Source organism: Monodelphis domestica, chromosome 3, assembly GCF_027887165.1.
Source record: "Monodelphis domestica isolate mMonDom1 chromosome 3, mMonDom1.pri, whole genome shotgun sequence".
NCBI classification, from domain to species: domain Eukaryota; kingdom Metazoa; phylum Chordata; class Mammalia; order Didelphimorphia; family Didelphidae; genus Monodelphis; species Monodelphis domestica.
The window spans coordinates 208,917,717-208,939,805 of record NC_077229.1 but is presented as its reverse complement, the minus strand read 5'-3'; the positions used below and the strand labels follow the sequence as shown (position 1 = coordinate 208,939,805).

At 35.8% G+C, this 22,089-nt stretch overlaps 1 protein-coding gene across 4 annotated transcripts in view; it reads right to left on the bottom strand.

The window, feature by feature from the left end:
- Window positions 1-22,089, bottom strand: part of RNF182 (ring finger protein 182) — an 87,309-nt gene that overhangs the window by 12,530 nt on the left and 52,690 nt on the right. The window contains exon 3 of one of the 4 annotated variants that reach the window (XM_016431762.2): window positions 15,908-15,980. The exons of the other annotated variants lie outside the window; for them this stretch is intronic. The gene's annotated coding sequence lies outside the window, so the exon portion shown is untranslated. The remainder of the gene's footprint in view (window positions 1-15,907; window positions 15,981-22,089) is intronic. 4 annotated transcript variants of the gene reach the window in all.

Genomic DNA, 22,089 nt, shown 5'->3' with positions numbered 1-22,089 from the left:
GATACCTCCACATTTCTAGCCTTTGTGAGTCCTCTGCTGGCCTTCAGTTCTTTTTTTAAATTAACTTTTTACTTATTCTGACATTAGAAAAGAAATTATGTATGTTTATGGTATTAAAAAATAAAATATGTTGATATTGCACAATCCTATATACATATATAAAATGCATTTTTGAATTGCTAAACTTTTTCTGTGTCATCTGCTATACTTTGCATGTCTTTGGCAGTTTCTGCACTACTCCCAAAAAATTCCCATTTCATTTCGGTGAAGAGCTGGAATCTATAAAATGGTAAACTCCCCTTACAAAGATGCAAAATGGAGCTGAAGTAGGAAAAAGTCAGGCTGTGTCACCTAAGTTTTGATCAAAACAAGCTAAGTTTTGTTTTCCCAGCCTAAGTCCTATTTCCTCAAAACCACATCAGCCCCACTGACCAGACTGGAACTGATGGGCTATCCCCATAAAAGGCTAACGGATATGCAAACAGATAAGGTTGAAACAGCCCTTGTTTTGGTTGGTTAAAACCTGCTTGAATAATTAGGATAATGGGCTTTGTAAATTGCACATTCCCATTAGCTAGCTCACAGGATAAGACTGTAACTCAAGTAATCAGCCCATGGTGAATAACATAAGAGACCATCACCATCATTGAATTAGAGACTAGGATAAAAGGAGCCTGCACTCCCATACTTGGTACCTGCTTGTTAGGTGGTAGGTGTAGCATTTGTAGCACTGGCTTGTAAGTACCCATTCTTTCAACCAGAGTTCAAGATTCTTCTGAGTAGGTAGTCTTTCCTCTCAATTTCTTATGCTTACCCATTAAATATAGAAACCTTGAGGTGGAAGGGATATCTATATTTGCAAAGTACTTAGCACAATGCTTGACACATAACAGTAAATGTGTATACCCCTCCCCACAGTCAATATACATTTCAAATACAAGACCATAATCTTTTTGTCCCCTTGTTATCCTCCCCAAATAGTTACAAAATCTTTCTATTATTCAATAAGAAGAATTATTACTGAATCAATAATCAGCGAATCAATGTATGTCAGTTATTCCAACTAAGACATCAGGGAAGAATTATCCAGTAAGTTCCTTAATGAGTAACAAGGAGTACTAAAAATGCTTCCAAAACCTAGGTTAAGAGAGGAAGAATTCATTGTTCAAACACTGTTTACCCACACCTTTGCCTTTCTCCATTTCAAAGAATCAATCTATGGCACAATTGCTATAATCCTAGAGTATTGGTTTTTTTTTTTGGGGGGGGGGAGGCATTCATTCTTTCATTGATAATTCTGTTTCCAAAAAGATATTTATGAGAGCACTTGCCATGTGCAACTCCATCCTTCTTTATAAATACCAAGGCAGAACAATTGATCATAACATCCTAGAACTGAAAACTTCTTAATAAATCATTTGGCCTAGAGTCTTTTATTTTGGCTCCAATCATACTTCTTTAAGCCCTCCTTATGGTTAATCCAGTCTCTACCCAAGATGCTTTTCCCCTTATTTTTCAAAGAAGAATCATTCCTATTAGCAGGCTTTCAAGATATTTCCCAGTTGTCTGCACATGTAGTCTTTCGGAAGCATTTTAAGAATACATGCCAATCCAATATAGAAGTGGTGGGACATTCAACCTTATCTAGAGCTACTATAATGCGAATGTTGTGTCTTCTTTTCTGTAAAAATTTCAGTGCTTTCTATATTACTTTTTGCTGCTAATAAAGTCGCTCTATAGAGCTCAAAGCAAATTAGGAGACATTTCATAATCTCCACAAGAGCGAGGTAAAGGTAGGTGTTCCTACAAATCACCAGATGAGAAAACTGACACAGACAATTAAAGTGGACCACTGAAGATTGTGCAGAGAGTTGATGAGAGTCAGATCAAGGATATCGGCAGGGTTATAAAACTACCATTGTCGACTTTAATTCATTGCTGGTGGAGCTGTGAATTAATCCAACCATTCTGGAGGGCAATTTGGAACTATGCCCAAAGGGCGATAAAAGACTGTCTGCCCTTTGACCCAGCCATAGCACTGCTGGGTTTGTACCCCCAAAGAGATAATAAGGAAAAAGACATGTACAAGAATGTTCATAGCTGAGCTCTTTGTGATGGCAAAAAATTGGAAAATTAAAGGATGTCCTTCAATTGGGGAATGGCTAAACAAATTGTGGTATATGTTGGTGATGGAATACTATTGTGCTCAAAGGAATAATAAAGTGGAGGAATTCCATGGAGACTGGAACAACCTCCAGGAAGTGATGCAGAGTGAGAGGAGCAGAACCAGGAGAACATTGTACACAGAGACTGATACACTGTGGTACAATTGAATGTAATGGACTTCTCCATTAATGGCAATGCAATGATCCTGAACAACTTGGAGGAACCTACAAGAAAAACCACTATCCACATCCAGAGGAAACACTGTGGGAGTAAAAACAGAAGAAAAACAACTGCTTGAATACATGGGTCAAAGGGATGTGGTTGGGGATGTAGACTCTAAATGAATATCCTAGTGTAAACAACAACATGGAAATAGGTTCTGATCAAGGACACAAGTAATACCCAATGAAATTGTGTGTTGGCTGCAGGAAGAGTGGGTGGCGGGGAGGGAGGGAAATAATGTGATTATTGTAACCAAGGAATAATGTTCTAAATTGACTAAATAAACTTATTCAAATGGAAAAAAAAACCCTCCCATTGTCACCATGGACCTTGGATACCTAGTCCTTCATTCCCCAAACTAGTTCATTCATTCCTTTATGACTTCATATTTAAATGTCTTCTCAGGTTTTTATAATCCTGAAAAATTCTTCAGAGTAGCTAATAAGTACAATTGAATTTGCCCAAGTCAGTTGTATAGTTCATCTGCTGTCTTAAATCTTTTATTAATAATAGAGGTGATACTTCTGGGTAAACATGGCTGCAATCTAGACGCGACTCGCTTCCACTCCCCAGCACCGAACAAAATAGACTACCTCAAAAGAGCATAAAAATCACCTTTGGAAGAAAGGAGGGACTCTGAAGTACCCCAAAGAAACGAAGGTATGTGGGGTTTGAATATTCCCACACTATAAGGAGGAAGAAAAGCTCGCACAAAACCATGAACTGAGCCGCCCAACCCCCTTCACCCCCCCACCAAACCATAGTAAGCTATCAGAGCTCTCACTGGGACAGCAAGTGAGTGAGGAGCATCTCTGTCTGGGGGGGGGGGCACACCAGGGTCCTTGGGATCTAAAGATTGCAAGGAAACGACTTCTCAGGGCGGTTTCAAGGGAGAATCCTGCGCTGAGCGCAGGGGGCTGCAGAGCTGAAATCGGGGAGATTGCGCTGATTATCTGGGTGGAGCTAAACACCTGGCCGAGCTGTGCTGATTGCCCCCACAGTCAGTCTGAACCCGCTACTCTAAGAAACCTCGGGGCCTGGGAAGAACTAGTCTGAGGCAACCTAAATTCGCAGAAAACCCGCCCATATCACCCAGACCCCAGACCAAAAAAAAGAAAGTGTTATAAAACCACTAAAGGGATGGCTCACATGTCCCAAAATCAAGTCTCCAAGAAGAAAGAGGGGAAAAAGGTGACTATTAAAAACTTTTATGAAGGGAGTACCCAAGGAAAAGAAGAGAATGAGGATGAAATCCAAACAAAGTCAGAACATGCCTCCCAAAATGGAAACTATCCACAAGCTCTGGAAGATCTCAAACTGGAACTTATCCAAAAGACGGAAACCTTTTGGAAAAAAAAATGGGAGAAAGAGATCAGGAGTCTGATAGACAAGACTTCAAAATTGGAGAAAGCTGGAAGCATCTAATAGAAGGGCAGACAAAGCTGAAAAGCAAAACCAGTCCCTAACGACCAGAATTAAACAGCTGGAAGACAGCAAGCATGCCCAAAAGATGGAAACCTTTTGGAAAGAAAAATGGGAGAAAGAGATCAGCAGTATGATAGACAAGACTTCCCAATTGGAGAAAGAGCTGGAAGCATCTAATAGAAGGTCAGACAAAGCGGGAAAAGCAAAACCATTCCCTAACGACCAGAATTAAGCAAATGGAAGACAGCGAGATTACAAAACAGCAAGAATCAATAAAGCAAAGCCAAAAAATTAATGAATTAGAAGAAAACATGAAATATCTCACTGAAAAGGTCACAGACTTGGAAAACAGAGGAAGAAGAGACAACCTCCGAATATTGGTCTCCCTGAAAAACCAGAGATAAGATTATAGAAGATAATTGCCCACATATTCTGGAGCAAGGGGGCAAAATAGAAATAGAAAGGATTCATAGAACACCCTCTATACTAAATCCCCAAAAGACAACCCCCAGGAATGTAATCGCCAAATTTAAGAGCTTCCAAGATAAGGAGAAAATCCTATAAGAAGCCAAGAAGAGTTCAGATATAGGGGGGCCCCCATAAGGATCACACAGCACTTAGCAGCTAACACACTAAGAGACCACAAAGCATGGAACATGATATTTAGAAATGCAAGAGAGCTGGGTCTCCAACCAAGAATCAACTACCCAGCAAAACTGAATATATACTTCCCGGGGAAAATATGGGCATTCAACAAAATAGAAGAATTCCAAGCATTTGCTAAGAAAAGACCAGAACTTAGTGGAAAATTTGACATCCAATCACAGAAAGCAAGAGAAACATGAAAAGGTAAATATGAAAGAAAGGGAAAAGGAGATAAATTTTATCTTTTTCTTTAAGTAAAACTCTCTTCTATAAGGACTACATTTATATCAAATTATATATATATTAATATGTGGGGAAAATGTATTGTTTAACTCACAAAAATTATATGCATCATAAGAGTAGTTAGAAGAATCATACATAGAGGAAAATTGGGGCATCAAGAAGATTTGGTGAAAGGGGGGGCAAAGAAAGAAAAAGGGAGGGGGGAATCGTCGATAATACTAACATTTATTTCAAGAAATGGGGGGGGGACTAAATTGAATAATCTTTCCCATACAAAGATACACATGGGAAGGGGAGGGGAAGAACTCTCATATGAGAAGGAGAGGAAGAGAGCGCAAACTGGTATTACTTAAACCTTACTCTCAGTGAAATCAAATCTGAGAGGGAAGAACATCTAGATCCAGTGGGATCCTGAATTCTATCTTCTCCAACAGGGTAAGAAAGAAAGGAAAATCAAGGAAGGGGTGGGGGGAGGGAGTATATAAATGGAGGGAAAGAGAGGGGGGAGGGGAAGGGAGCATAAAAAGGAAGGGGTCAGAAAGGGAAGCATATCAAGGGAGGGGATTAGGGGGACTGACCTAAAGTAAATCACTGGTTCAAAAGGATATAGCTAAAGAAGAAAGGTCAGAACTAGGGGAAGTTATCAAAATGCCAGCGAATCCACAAGTAACAATCATAACTTTGAACATGAATGGGATGAACTCACCCATAAAACATAGACAAATAGCAGATTGGATTAGAATCCAAAACCCTATCATTTGTTGTCTTCAAGAAACACACATGAGGCAGGTTGATACTCACAAGGTTAGAATTAAAGGATAGAGTAAGACCTTTTGGGCCACAACTGATAGAGAGAAGGCAGGAGTTGCAATCATGATATCAGACAAAGCCAAAGCAAAAATAGACCTGATCAAAAGGGATAGGGAAGGTAAATATATTCTGTTAAAAGGGAATATAGACAATGAGGAAATATCACTAATCTACATGTATGCACCAAATGGTATAGCATCCAAATTTTTAATGGAGAAACTAGGAGAATTGAAGGAGGAAATAGACAGTAAAACCATATTAGTGGGAGACTTGAACCAACCACTATCAAATTTAGATAAATCAAACCAAAAAATAAGAAAGAGGTAAAAGAGGTGAATGAAATCTTAGAAAAATTAGAGTTAATAGACATATGGAGAAAAATAAATAGGGACAAAAAGGAATACACCTTCTTCTCAGCACCACATGGCACATTCACAAAAATAGACCATACACTAGGTCATAGAAACATGGCACTCAAATGGAGAAAAGCAGAAATAATAAATGCAACCTTTTCAGATCACAAAGCAAAAAAATATCGATCGGAAACGGTACATGGAGAGCCAAATCAAAAATTAATTGGAAATTAAATAATATGATACTCCAAAATCGTTTAGTTAGAGAAGAAATCATAGAAACAATTAATAATTTCATTGAGGAAAATGACAATGGTGAGACATCCTTTCAAACCTTATGGGATGCAGCCAAAGCAGTACTTAGAGGAAAATTCATATCCATGAGTGCATATATTAACAAATTAGGGAGGGCAGAGATCAATGAATTGGAAATGCAAATCAAAAAACTTGAGAATGAACAAATTAAAAAACCCCAGAAGAAAACCAAACTAGAGATCCTAAAAATTAAGGGCAAAATCAATAAAATCGAAAGTGATAGAACTATTGGGCTAATAAACAAGATGAGAAGCTGGTACTTTAAAAAAAAAAAACAGACAAAATAGACAAAGTACTGGTCAATCTAATTTAAAAAAGGAAAGAAGAAAGGCAAATTAATAGCATTAAGGATGAAAAGGGAGATCTCACCTCCAACAAAGAGGAAATTAAGGCAATCATTAAAAACTACTTTGCCCAACTATATGGCAATAAATATACCAACCTAGGTGATATGGATGAATATCTACAAAAATATAAATTGCCTAGACTAACAGAAGAAGAAATGTATTTCTTAAATAATCCCATATGAGAAACAGAAATCCAATAGGCCATCAAAAACTTCCTAAGAAAAAATCCCCAGGGCCTGATGGATTCACCAGTGAATTTTATCAAACATTCAAAGAACAACTAACCCCAATACTATACAAACTATTTGACATAATAAGCAAAGAGGGAGTTCTACCAAATTCCTTTTATGACACAAACATGGTACTAATTCCAAAGCCAGGCAGGCCAAAAACAGAGAAAGAAAATTATAGACCAATCTCCCTAATGAATATAGATGCAAAAATCTTAAATAGGATACTAGCAAAAAGACTCCAGCAAGTGATCAGAAGAGTCATTTACCATGAACAAGTAGGATTTATACCAGAGATGTAGGCCTGGTTCAATATTAGAAAAACCATCCACATCATTGACCACATCAACAAGCAAACCAACAAAAATCACATGATTATTTCAATAAACGCAGAAAAAGCCTTTGATAAAATAAAACACCCATTCCTAAAAATACTAAACACTATATATCTGAAACCATCAATTAATATCATCTGCAATGGGGATAAACTAGATGCATTCCCATTAAGATCAGGAGTGAAACAAAGATGCCCATTATCACCTCTATTATTTGACATTGTACTAGAAACACTAGCAGTAGCAATTAAAGAACAAAAAGAAATTGAAGGCATTAAAATTGGCAATGAGGAGACTAAGTTATCACTCTTTGCGGATGACATGATGGTCTACTTAAAGAATCCTAGAGATTCAACCAAAAAGCTAATCAAAATAATCAACAACTTTAGCAAAGTTGCAGGATACAAAATAAACCCACATAAATCATCAGCTTTTTTATATATCTCCAACACAGCTCAGCAGCAAAAACTAGAAAGAGAAATCCCATTCAAAATTACTTTAGACAAAATAAAATACTTAGGAATCTATCTCCCGAGACAAACACAGGAACTTTATGAACACATCTACAAAACACTCTCCACACAACTAAAACTAGACTTGAGCAATTGGAAGAACATTAACTGCTCGTGGGTAGGACGAGCCAATATAATAAAAATGACCATCCTACCCAAACTCATCTATCTATTTAGTGCCATACCCATGGAACTTTCAAAAAAAATTTTTTTTACTGATCTAGAAAAAACCATAACAAAGTTCATTTGGAAGAACAAAGGATCAAGGATATCCAGGGAAATAATGAAAAAAAAAATACAAAGGAAGGTGGCCTTGCAGTCCCAGATCTCAGACTATATTATAAAGCAGAGGTCATCAAAACAATTTGGTACTGGCTAAGAGAAGACAGAAAGGAGGATCGGTGGAATAGACTTGGTAACGGTAAGTGACCTCAGCAAGACAGTATATGACAAACCCAAAGATCCCAGCTTTTGGGACAAAAATCCACTATTTCATAAAAACTGCTGGGAAAATTGGAGGACAGTGTGGGAAATATTAGGTTTAGATCAACACCTCACACCCTACACCAAGATAAATTCAAAATAGGTGAATGACTTGAACATAAAGAAGGAAACTATAAGAAAATTAGGTGAACACAGAATAGTATACATGTCAGACCTTTGGGAAGGAAGAGGCTTTAAAACCAAGCAAGACTTAGAAATCACAAAAATGCAAAATAAATAATCTGGAATACATCAAATTAAAAAGCTTTTGTACAAGAAAACCAATGTAACTAAAATCAGAAGGGAAGCAACAAATTGGGAAACAATCTTCATAAAAACCTCTGACAAAGGTTTAATTACTCAAATTTACAAAGAACTAAATCAATTGTACAAAAAATCAAGCCATTCTCCAATTGATAAATGGGCAAGGGACATGAACAGGCAGTTCTCAGCCAAAGAAATCAAAACTATTAATAAGCACATGAAAAAGTGTTCTACATCTCTTATAATCAGAGAGATGCAAATCAAAACAACTCTGAGGTATAACCTCATACCTAGCAGATTGGCTAACATGACAGCAAGGGAAAGTAATGAATGCTGGAGGGGATGTAGAAAAGTAGGGACATTAATTCATTGCTGGTGGAGTTGTGAATTGATCCAACCATTCTGGAGGGCAATTTGGAACTATGCCCAAAGGGCGATAAGAGACTGTCTGCCCTTTGATCCAGCTATAGCACTGCTGGGTTTGTACCCCCAAAGAGACATTAAGTAAAAAGACTTGTACAAGAATATTCAGAGCTTTGCTCTTTGTGGTGGCCAAAAACTGGAAAATGAGGGGATGCCCTTCAATTGGGGAATGGCTGAACAAATTGTGGTATATGTTGGTGATGGAATACTATTGTGCTAAAAGGAATAATAAAGTAGGGGAATTCCATGGAGACTGGAACGACCTCCAAGAAGTGATGCAGAGCGAAAGGAGCAGAACCAGGAAAACATTGTACACAGAGACTGATACACTATGGTACTATCGAAGGTAATGGGCTTCTCCATCAGTGTCAATGTAATGTCCCTGAACAATCTGCAGGGATCTAAAAAACACTATCCACAAGCAGAGGATAAACTGTGGGAGTAAAAACACCAAGGAAAAGCAACTGCTTGCCTACAGGGGGGAAGGGGATACGACTGAGGAGAGACTCTGATTGAGCACTCTAGTGCAAATACCAACAGCATGGAAATAGGTTCAAACCAAGAACACATAAGATACCCAGTGGAGTCGTGCGTCAGCTATGGGAGAGGTGGTGGGTAGGGGGTAGGGAGCAGGAAAAGAGAATGATCTTTGTTTCCGATGATTAATGTTTGGAAATGACTAAATAAAATAACGTTTAAAGGAAAAAAAATAGAGGTGATATTTCTTACCACTGAAGCCCAGCAGCAATTATGAAGCTCAAATCTGTCCTCTTATTTCATAGATTCCTTCTTAGTTTCCACTCTGAAAAATGGCCATTATATCAGCTGTCCTTTAGTACATTTATTGGTGATTCCTGTTTTTAGAGAGATCACCTAAGAATCACTTCTCTAACTTCTTTTTGTGCAAACCTGGAGCTCCAGTCTTCAAACATTTTCAATTTTTGGTCATAAGTTCTTTTGACATTCTAAATTCCTTGACTAATAATTCTGTCTCCAAAGGAAATTTATGAGAATGGTTGCCATTTGTAACCCTATTCTTCTTTGTGAACATCAAGGCAGAACAATCTCTCCTCTCCAGTCATCCACCCTTGCTATCCATAAATTACAACTACTTGCCATCTCTCAGCTGCCCTACCAGCCCTCTTCATGGACTTTTTACTGCTCATTGTGCTTGCATTTTTAAAAATTATTTATGGAACTTGGGTCTTAAACAAAGGTACAATGAAAAAAATGTGGCATTTTCTTCCAAGGGATGTCCCTTTTCTCAATAAGGAATTCACAAATGGGATGTGAAAATATCAAGAGGGCTTGAGAGGTCACCATGTCAACATTAATGTGCTGTTTGCCATGCAGATCACATAATCAAATGCAAATCTCTCTTAGGAATTATTAGTAATAATTAAGCTTCTGCATATTGTGAAATGCTATCCCAGACTAGGGTTTCTGCTGTGACTTCTCATTAAAGCAGATGCTTAGTGTTAGAGCAGCAGGTCTCAGCTTAGTAACAAAAAGGAAAATAAGCTCAACAGGATGCCAAGCATTTGTCCTTAAGAGAGTGACAGCAGACTCTAAAGGAATTCATCCTGCATCGCCACCAAATTGACTGGTTGCCTGGCAGCAGAAGGACCAATTCCAAGACAGCTTCCCTCAGAGACACACACTCTTATAATACCCCATTGCCTAGACCAATCAATATAATTTGGTGGAAAATCATAATCTATTCATTAGGCTATGGCCAAGGAAGTGCCCTAGAGGTTTAGCTGGTTAAGCCTGCATATATAACTAGAAACAGCTACTGTCAGATTGTTTGTTTGCCAAAAGTCTTATTCTGATTAACTTAAGATTTGGAGCTATGACTCAGTAGTAGAGAAATACTAAGATTGACTAGATATGGTCCTAGAATTGGTTGCTGGAATTGTACAACTTACATATCAATATCCCATACATACCCTTCCTTTGGACACAGTATATGCCATAGGCTTAGATCAAAGCAGCCAAATATTAAAACAATAGCTTAGCATCCTATACCATAAGAGTAGAAATAGCTCAAAACACAAGGAAATAGCAAGTTGTGATCCTTTATCAAGTAAAGCATAATCTAAAAATACTGCTTTATTCCTGACACTAGGAACTTGTTTCCGAAACACCAAAGGGGAAACTATAGCTTTCCTGAAATTCAAGGGTTAGTAAACTTTTTGTGTCATGGACCTCTCTTTTGGCAATCTAGGAAGCCTATGGACCCCTTCTAATAATAACATTTCTAAATGCACAAAATAAAATACATAAAACTGAAAAGAAAATTATATTGGAACACAGTTATCAAAACACACACACATTTAGGGAGTAGCTGAATGGCTCAGTGGATTGAAAGTCAGGTCTAGAGATGGGAGGACCTAGGTTCAAATCTGGCCTCAGACACTTTCTAACTGTGTAACCCTGGGCAAGTCACTTAACCCCTATTACCTAGCCCTTACTGTTCTTCTGTCTTGGAACCAATACACAGTATTGGTTCTAAGATGGAACGTAAGGGTTTAAAAAATTAATAAAAATAAGCATAAAATTAAAAAAAAATTCACAGACCCCATATTGGGCACCCAAATTTTAACTCATTTCATTTAGATATGAAATAATGCATAACATGCAAAAGGTTCCTAGGTTGTTTGTTCAGGGCTCTTTAATGCCTATACTGTGAAAATGATGTCCAGATGAGATGTGATTTATGAAAGGTTAATAGTTTGTGATTTAAGTGAAAGATAGATAAGGATGGCTTCACTTTCTTAAAATATATCTATTTTTGATGCATCATTTAAAACTCCAGCATACAATTACATCAAGAAGAAATCTGGGGTTATTAAAAAGCATTATATAATTTCCAAAATGACAATCTAGTCTACTTTCCTCCCCATGTTCAATTTTAGGCCCAGCTCCTTGTCCATATGCATTGCCTATCCATGATATAGATATATCTATATATATAGATGTATATGTGTATATATATACATACATACATACATAAATATATACAGATGGATCAGTTATATGGGATCTTTCCATCTGCATATCATAATTCCAACAAGATGTAGTCTTTGTACTGTTGGTTTTTCCACTTTGGGCAGTTAAGTCAAAATCTTTTGAACAATTACGGACATTATTTAAGAAGCATGTCAATGTTCTAGGGCTTCCTAGCAAGAGATCTGGACCTTGTGAGTTGTTTTGAAAGTACAAATCTATCATGAGTGGGAAATATCTATTCTGCAGTTGTACAAAGTTGCATTTGCCCACCAGGGGAGTATAATAGAAGCCACAAGTTATTTTTTCAAAGTACCATGCATTTGTTTATTTGTTGACTTGTGAGTCTTTGTGTTTTATATTTCTTACATGGTAGAGGAAATAAATAGCTGTCCTATACCTGATATTTAGTTTGTACATTAACTATCTTTTTCTACAAGAAACCTTATTAATCACTTTTAGAAGAAACCCTAAATATGAACCATATCAAAGCTTTATTTTATCATTTTAAATGTTTTACCCAAAACTCTGCAATAGGATCAGTGAGCTGAAGAAAGCAAAAAAAAAACTGATACCCTCTTTTGGGGGTTAGGCTCCCCCAAAAGAGAGCACAGAACCACTTGTGCCTAGACCTGAAGTCCCTAATAGGAAGAAGACCCCCTCGTGCATGGATCACACACACATATAATTTTTTTTACAAATATTTCATTAATGGGACATGATCATAGATTGTCTACCTATAGAAATCAAGCTTCTTAAGGGCAGGAACTACTTCATTTTTGTATTAGTATCTCCAACATCTGGTACTAATGCTTGTTGATTGAAGCAATCAATACAATGTCATCCACAATTAGAATCATCTATAGAGAACTCCTCTCCCACTCGGACTTAGTACCAATCATGGTTCATGATCCATGGTGTATTATATTGACAAACAAATCTTGCTTTACGCCTTGCTTGATATAAACAATCAGAAGGCCATTAAACAAAGTTACCTTTGTTATGTTACATTTTTCATGAAATCTTGAAGGTTGATAGGAGACACTTTGTTGAAGAAAAAATTATGTTAGCATTTTACTCTTCCATATCAAATACTTATATAGTTAACAAATAGTAAGCATGATGGGATACTGTATTCTTTGCCTCAGTAAATTTTCTGTTACTAAGATGTAGTGGGCTATAGAATATCATTTGAGAAAATTTCCTTATTCCTTTCTCATCAAAGAAAGCCTCAATGATTTGTAGTCAAATCTCATAAAAATTCTGTAGAATGGAAAAGTAGGTGTGGTGGCCTGGACATGATCAAAACAATTTCCTTGTAGTTTAAGTCCAAAAATGGAATTAAATGAGGCACCTACAGGTTGTTCAACAATTAACAAAATGAACTTTCCATAGGTAAAGTTCGGAAAAAGAAACAACTAACAAGGATAATCAATTCAGGTAGATGTAGTCCCCCTCACCTTCCTATAGAAATGTGTCTGATAACCAGGACAGCATGCAGTGATCCATAGAGCCTTGGAACATCCTCCAAATCTGAAAGGCCCCAGTTCTAAGTAGGTGGGCTTCTATGCCCTTCAGTGAATAGGAAACCAAATACTAAGACCTGAGTGCAGCAGGATAGCATGATGGCTTGAATCTTAGTCCTCTGAGACAATTAAGTCGTGGGGAGAATTTCTTTGACTTTTAGGAAATGAATAAGTTTAACCTGCATGGAATAGGCAGGGAAGCAGGAGACTCTATCCTACCACAATAGCCAAATATGTTGATAGTTAATAATATTCTTAGTAACATTTTTTACATTAATTCCCTAGACTTTATTCTAATTTTATTAATGTATTCCATAACAATTGTGCATAATGTGTTTAAATTCCTTTTTCACACTACATCAATTCATACAGAACTTCTGCTATTTAAAAAAATTCTTCCTATTCATCATTCATTATGGAATACTTCATATACCACAATTTGTTCAACCTTTTATCCACATTGTGGACATAGTTTTATTCCAACTTTTTCCTATTACAAAGGGGTATGAATATATTAAAAATGCTTTTCCTTTTTGTCAACAGGTTTGCTGGATCAAAGAGAATAAATAATTTTGTAATTAATCTCAAATAATTCCAAATTATTTTCCAAAATGGTTGGCCTGATACATATCTCTACTAGCGGAGTATCAGTATGTCTATTTTCTTGCATCTCTAACCTGGATTTTTTTTCTTTTTTTTCTTTTGACAATTTTATGGGAGCTTCTAGCTGAGGATTTTTATAATTTATATTTCTTTTATTATTAGCAATTTTGAGAACTTTTATAATACTTATTAATTTTGTTTTGTTTGAAAACTTTTTTCATACTTGTTAATCAATCTTCATGAATATAGCTCTAAATATTATAGACCTGTGTCCCTTCCTTGTATATATTTTGTCAAACTTTTTATCAGAGGCATTTCATCTAAATATGTGTTTCCTAGTTTGTAACTTTTCTTCTTATTCCTTTTTTTAAGACCCTTAACTTCAGTCTTAGTATCAATACTGTGCATTGATTCCAGGGCAGAAGAGTGGTAAGGGTAAAGCAATGAGGATTAAGTGACTTTCCCAGGGTCACAAAATAGAAAGTGTCTGGGGCCGGAATTGAACCCAGGACCTCCCCTCTCTGGGTCTAGCTGTAACCACTAAGCCACCTAGCTGCCCCCTCTGTTTTCTTCTTATTCTTGCTGCATTTATTTTATTTGGATAAAACTTTTATTTCCATAATACTGAAATAATGGATTTTGGATTTTATAATATTCTTTATTTTACTGGTTAAAAATCAATATCCTATACACAGTTATGAAAGACATTAATTTTTTCTATAATTTTGAAACTTTTATATTTAGTTCATTTATTCTGGCATGTTATATAAATGCTGGACTAAATCTATTCCCCATAAAATTAGTATTCATATTTGTGGAAGTTTGTTTTTATTAGAATTTTTAGCTAGTGCTTTCTTTGAGTTTACTGAAGAGTAGTCTATTGTGCATATTTCATTCTACATTTATCCTATTGCACTGATGAACTTTCCTTTTTATTAAGCTTTAAAAGACTTACTAGTAACAAGCATTTATTAAGTACTTAACTATATTTTAAACACTATGCTAAGCACTGAGAATATAAATATAAGCAACAAGGGCAACCCCTGCCCTCACAGAGCTTATAGTCTAAAGGGAGAAGACAATATATTTTTTTTAAGAGTTAGGAGTAAGGGAGGTACAAAGTACAACACAGAGACTTGGAGGAGAAAATCTAAAGGGTCAGGAATGGAGACAAAGGAAGAACTAGAATTACAATATAATTTGTCATTTGGTAATGCCATGTACTTCATTTCTACTTTTTTCTCAGTGTTTCCTTAAATGTGGCCTTTTTGTTCCTGAATTTTAGGGAAAGAAGGGGTAAGCATTTTTTTAATTCTTCAAGCTATATACCTTTAGCAATTTTTCTGAAGTAGCTTCAAGTCCACAGATAAATTTAGGTAAGAATATCACTTTTTTCTATATCAGTATGGCCTAACCATAAACAATAAACAAATCTCTACTTATTTAGGTCTTCCTTTAATTTTATTAATTTTTTATAGTTGTATTTATAACTTCATTTATAATATTAAATTTATAATTCAAGTCATGTATGTATAAACTGGAAGGTTAACCCCCAGGTATTTAATGTATTTTGTTATTTTAAATATCTTTCTCTTTCTAACTCTTCTGCTTGAATTTTGCTAACATATAGGCATGGTATTGCTTTTCATGTATTTATTTTATATTTTGCTGAAGCAACTTATAGTCTCAATTTTTGTTGACTCTTTTGAGTTCTCTATGTAAGTGATTTCCATTAAAATAATTAAAAAGCATCAAAACAGTCAATCCATGCCTTCCCACTGGTTTATATTTTACTCTAAGTTCACCCAATGAGTGCTTTTCTCATTTTATTTTGAAATAGTATACCAATAGAGCTCATGGATGACACAAAAGATATTTATCTCTTAGCATATGCCTAAGTCACTTTCTTCTTTATTCATGCTTTTTAAAATAGTATCCTTTACAACTATTTTTGCAATTACTTATTTATGATATATTAGAATATACTTATACCCACAATCCACCTCTCCATTGCTCTCTGGATGACTCTCAATTTGAATTCTTCAGAGACTGTAGTATTCCATGAATCACTGTCATATAACAATAGAGGAATACTGATATTAAAAAGATGGACTTTTTCATGGAATCACTTTAAAATTTTTATGATTTACCAAAGATCATTCATTTCCTCTTGTTTAATTAAGGATTCAATTCATTGTCCATTTGCAGTGCTTAAGACATATATACTACTAGATGATATCTATAGGTTATTTATTCAACTGTAAATGTGAAGTAGGTCTTTCCAGCTTTCTTATATACTATATCCCTTTGCATACTCTACAATCCAGTCAGTTAGCTAATCAATAAATAGTTACCAAGAACCTACTATGTGCCAGGTACTCTGTTGTGTTCTGGGCATACAAAGAAAGACAAAAAGTCTTTTCTGTTCTCAACGAGCTAAGTCAACTGGGGAAGACAATGTGAAAATATCCATATATAAATAAGATATATACAAGATAAATTAAAGATAATAAACAGGTGAAAGAACTAATATTAAGGAGGATTAGGAAAAATTCTCATAAAAAGTGGTGTTTTATTTAGAACCTGAAGGAAACCAGGAAATAGAGATGAAGAGGGAAAGCATTCCAGGTATGTAAGACAGAGAAAATTCTTAGGGTTGGAAGATGGAATGTCTTATGTGAGCAACATCAAGGAGATTAGTATCACCAGTATACAGGGTGGGGTTAGGGAGAACAGATAAGATGTAAGGAGACTGGAAAGGTCTTCGTAGGGCAGCTAGGAACCAATACTTGGTATTGATTCTAAGACAAAATATAAGGGTTTATTTAAAAAGAAAAGACTAGAAAGGCAGGAAGGAGGCAGGTTGCAATTGTCTTTGACTATCCAACAGATAATTTTATATTTGATCCTGGAGGTAATAAGAATAATAAATAATGGAGTAACAGCAACACTGGAGTTTATAGAGAAATTACATGGTCAGGTTTGTACTTTAGGAACTGAGTGAAACATACACTGGAATTATGAGAGATCTGAGAAAAGGATATCAGTCAACTGGCTACTGAATAGTTCAGGCTTGTAGTGATAAAAGAACTTCCCCCAGAATGATAGCAGTTGTCAGAGGGAAAAGGGGAGCATATGCAAGAGGAATTAAAAAATAAAAGAATTTTAGCTTATCAGTGCCAATGCTTATTCACTTAATTGCTTTTTTTTTTGGTCATTTGTATAGGTACTCTTGCTTGTATTATGTCAAATAATAATGGTAACAGTGGGCATCCTTATTTCATTTTTTATCTTATTATGAAAACTTCCAGCATTTCTTAATTGTGAATGATTCTAGGTCATGAGTTTTTTATAAAGTCATTTGATCACAATAATGGTTCTTTCATCACAACATCTTCTAGTGGTTTGTTAAAAAAAGATAAATGAGTACTGTATTTAGCAAAAGCTTTTTTTTTTTTTTTGGTATCTATTGACATAATTCTGTGGCTTTCCCCATTTTTCTTATTAGCCCAATCAGTTACCCTAATTGTTTTATTAATGTTGGACCATTTCTGATACAAATAAAACTTTGTGAAAATGAACAACTTTAAGACATATTGCTATAATCCCCCTGCCTTTCTCAAACTCCTTTAAAAAATTGTCTATAGGGGGGTGCTAAGTGACTCACTAGATAGAGAACCAGGTCTGGAGACAGAAGGTCCAGAGTTCAAATCTGGATTCTGACACTTTCTAGCTGTGTGATCCTGGGCAAGTCACTTAATACCAATTACCTAGCACTTACCTGTCTTCTGCCAATACACAGGATTGGTTTTAAGATGGTAGATACGAGTTTAAAAAAAAAGTTGTCTACACTCACTGCTTCCACTTTCTGTTCTCTCACTCATCCCTTCACTCTTCACAGTCTGGCTTTCAACCTAATCAACTACATGAAAATTAAAACATCTCCCTCCAAAATTCAACAAATTCTTAGGGGACAATTTTTTAAAATGGTATTCCTATTTAACTAGTTGTTGCATTTGACACTACTGACCACCCTTTATGACTCGAAATGCTTTCCTCTCTGCATTTTGCTAATATTACTCTCTCCTGGTTCTCCTCCTATGTGTGGCACTGTTCCTTTGCTGGCTCATCATCCACATCATGTCCCCTAACTGTAGATGTTCCCCAAGATTCTGTTCTGAGTTCCTTTCTTTGTTTTTATTTTCTCTCTTGAGAGTCTCATCAGCTACCATGGTTTTAACAACTATCAACTCTAGGCAGATGATTCACAGTTCTTATCTAGGCCATTTCTACTTTGAGTTTCAGTCCTACATCACTAGTTGCCTCATTTCAGACTTGATGACTCAATATGTTCAAAACTTAATTTATCTTTCCATAAGATATATCCTACTTCCAAACTGCTATTTTTGTCAGAAGTATCATCATCCTCCCAAGTCCCCCAAGTTTGTAATATTGCAGTCATCTTGGAATCCTCAGTGTCTCCCACCCCACACATCCAGTTTGTTGTCATATCTTGCCATTTCCACTTTTATAATATCTTGCTTCTGATCCCTTCTCTCCACTCACATAGCTACCAAATTATTTCAGCCTTTCATCACCTCTTGCTTAGATTATTGCAACAACTTCCTAATGACTCTCAAGTCTCTTTCCATTCTAGTCAATCTTATATGCTGCTGTGAAAAGTAATTTTCTTTAAATGCAGTTCTAACCATGTAACTCCCCTAACTCCACTGGCTTCCTATTGCCCCTAGAATAAAATATAAATTCCACTTTTTAGCTTTTAGAGCCCTAAACAACCTGACCCTAATTTATCTCTTCAGCCTCACTAGATATTACTCCCCTTCCCATAGTCTGGAATACAGCCAAACTAGTCTTCTTTTTAATCCTCATATATAACATTACATCTCCTCTTCTTTGACCCTTTGCACTGGGATGTACTCCCTCCTTATCTCCAATTCAGTAAGTCCCTCCTCCTTTAAGATGCAGCTCAGGTCCCATTCTCTTCATGAAGACTTTCCTGATTCTCCCCAATTGCTATGCTTCCTATTTATATCTCTACCACTAGAATGTAAACTTAATTCCAATAGAGGTTGACTTATTCTTTGAAGTTGTATCCCTAGCACCTATCTTAGGGCCTGGCACGTATCAAGCACTTAATAAATACTTTCTGACTGACTGACTAAACAAAATTGATGCTCATAAATTAGAGAATGACTGAGAAAGTTGTAGTATATGAATATGTAACAAGGGACTATGGAGAGACATGATGATGTATAATGGAGGGGTCTTTTTCCTTGAACTGGATTAGACATTCTGTAACTGATCTGGTCTGCTAATCACTTGATGAGAAGATGGACAACTGAGGGGTTCCTGGACAGAACTAGGGAGCATTTTATAGGCACTCAGTAGATACGGTCACTCACTTGATCTGACTCCTGCCTAGTTACATTCTGGTGGGAGACAATATTACAAGAGGAGAGATTTGGGACCTCAGTTCTTTGCCTTTAGTTTCCCCCCCTATTTTAGGTGAAGGAGAATAGAGATGGCTATGACCTGGTAGAGTGGATGTTGGATTTAGAAAACAACCAGTCTAGCACCAAGGCCTTGAGAAATGATTACCAGAAACCAGCAGTAGCTGATACATAGACTCATCCTGATACTATGGAGTAGATGAACATGAGCTTCGTAGGAGCAATGTTGTGAAGAAACTGCATTAAGCCTGAGCCCTCTCCTCAGGGACCAAGGTAGTATTTATTAGCTTGTGCTCAAAGGTGTTGAAAGGAAATCTTTGTACATCTATTCTTGCAAAGGGCTAAATACCTTTTTGCAAAAGCGAATCAATGTGAATTAGCTAAATGAAACTGAGAAATTAAACAATAGCAATTAACAGTAAGTATTGGGGGACATGGCAGAATGAGATCTCGAGCCAACAGAATCAGAGAACAACACACTCAAACTCACAAGGATGCACAGAGAATCCTGAGGTAAAGATCTAGCCAACCTAGGTTATGGAGAGGGAGTTTATAACTGTTCTCTATAAATGAAATGAAATAGTTTTGCCCAATAAGCAATGAAGAATTCAGAGAAACAAAGAAAGATATATATGAATAATACAGAGTAAAAGGATGAAACAACCCTAACTCTAACCCTCCCAAGAATGGATAGAGTCTGAATGCAGATTGAAGCATACTCTCTATCACTTTATTTTATTTGTGAATGTTTTTATTTTTGGATTTTGGTTTTATATGAAGATTACATCATAATATAACCAATATGGAAATATATTTTGCATGATCATACATATATAACAGGTCAAATTGCTTTCCATCTCAGAAAGAGGAGAGAGAAGAGAGAGAAGGAAACTATTTGGATCTTATCATTTTAGAACACATATGCTAAGATTAGTTATCACAAGTAATTGAGAAGCAAAATATTAAACAAGGAAGGCATTATATGATAAAAGACATAAATAAAACCTTTTTAAATAACAGCTAATATAAAACTAAGTTCATTTTCTTTTCTGGAAGAACTATCTAGTAGATAAGGAGAATGCTAGAGGCATAGTTTTCTCAGGTTTGAGAGTAGATAAATTTAATTTAGTCTCTTATGGTATTCTTATGGAAAAGCTAGAGAGATATGGGCTTCATTATTCTATTCTTAAGTAGACTTGGAATCAAATTTGAAGCCTTACTCAAAGAGTAGTAATCAGTTTATCAGCAATCTAACCTTGGCTCAAAATTCTGCTTAACATTTTTTATCAATGAATAAAGGGAAGGTAAAAATGGCATGCTTATCAAAGTTGTGAATGACACAAAATTCAGGAGATTTCATAATAAACTGTAGGTTCAAATCCAGATTCAAAAAGATGCTTTCAGGCTAGAACAATGGACTGAATTAACAAAAGTGAAACTTAATAATAACAAAGCCCTTTACTTTGGTTTAAAAAGCCAATTACGTAAACTGGAATCGGAATCAATGGTTAGACAAGAGTTCTTGTAAATAACATGTGGGACTTTTTTTTTGGACTAAAAGCTCAATATGTTAACAAAAGAGCTAACATTCCTTAGGATAAATTAAGAGAGGAGTTGCCTATAATGACTGATTTCCATGGTACTATACCCTAGAAATATCCCATCTGGAGTATTTTGTTCAGGCCTGGGCATCACACTTTCAAAGAATACTGACAAAATGAAACATAATCATTGGAGGGTGAACAGGGTAGTGATAGGACTGAAAAACACACTAGATAAGTGTGGGTTAAAGGAGTAGAGGAGATATAGTCTGGAGAAAAGAATCCTTAGTCTTAGATATGAAGATTGTCTTCAGGTTTCTAAATGGCAGTTATGAGGAAAAGATATTCAATTTTGCTACCAGAAAGCAGAACAAGAAACATCTAGTATAAACTGCAATGTGAACGATTGTAGTTTAATGTAGGGAAAATTTTCCTACCAGTCAGATTTATCAAAAATGCCTGAAGTATCACTGAGTTTTCTATCATTGCATGTCTTCCAGTAGAGACTAGATGACCACTTCTTTATGAATGTTAAAGAGAATATTCCCATTGAGCTATGGTTTCTACAGAGACACTGAAGTGCCCTTCAACTCAGATTTTGTGAAGATTGAATTAAATGAGCTATAAAATCACTTCCAACTCTAAAAGACTCAGATTCCATTATTTTCTTCAATGAAAGATTCCTCTTTCACATGCAATGAAAACCACATCTTGGTTTTCTTGAATAACAGTTTCATAAATCTATATTTTAAAATCACAATCCAACCATGAAAAACAATGGTGTATTCAGATGTACTTTAAAGATTATTTAATTAAAAAGGCATATCAATAAATACAAATAGATTCATTACCTTTACCATTTAATCTTCCTAACTCTAAAACATACTTGTCTACAATGAGTAACAGATGCTTTTGCAATTCTGTGTAAAAGAGAATTTTTAGGACAGGTCACTTACAATTCAGCCTCTCTTTGAAAATTTCTGTGCCTTAATCTGAAATGACATTCTCACAACTTTTGTAATTTCTATAGTGTCTCTTAAATATTATGTAAAATGGCAACCAAATTATCTCTGTGCTTCCACTAACTCCTTCAAAATGAAAAACAATTCCTTTTAGAGAGGGGAAAAAAAATAGAAATTATTCATCAGGATAGCAACACTAAAACA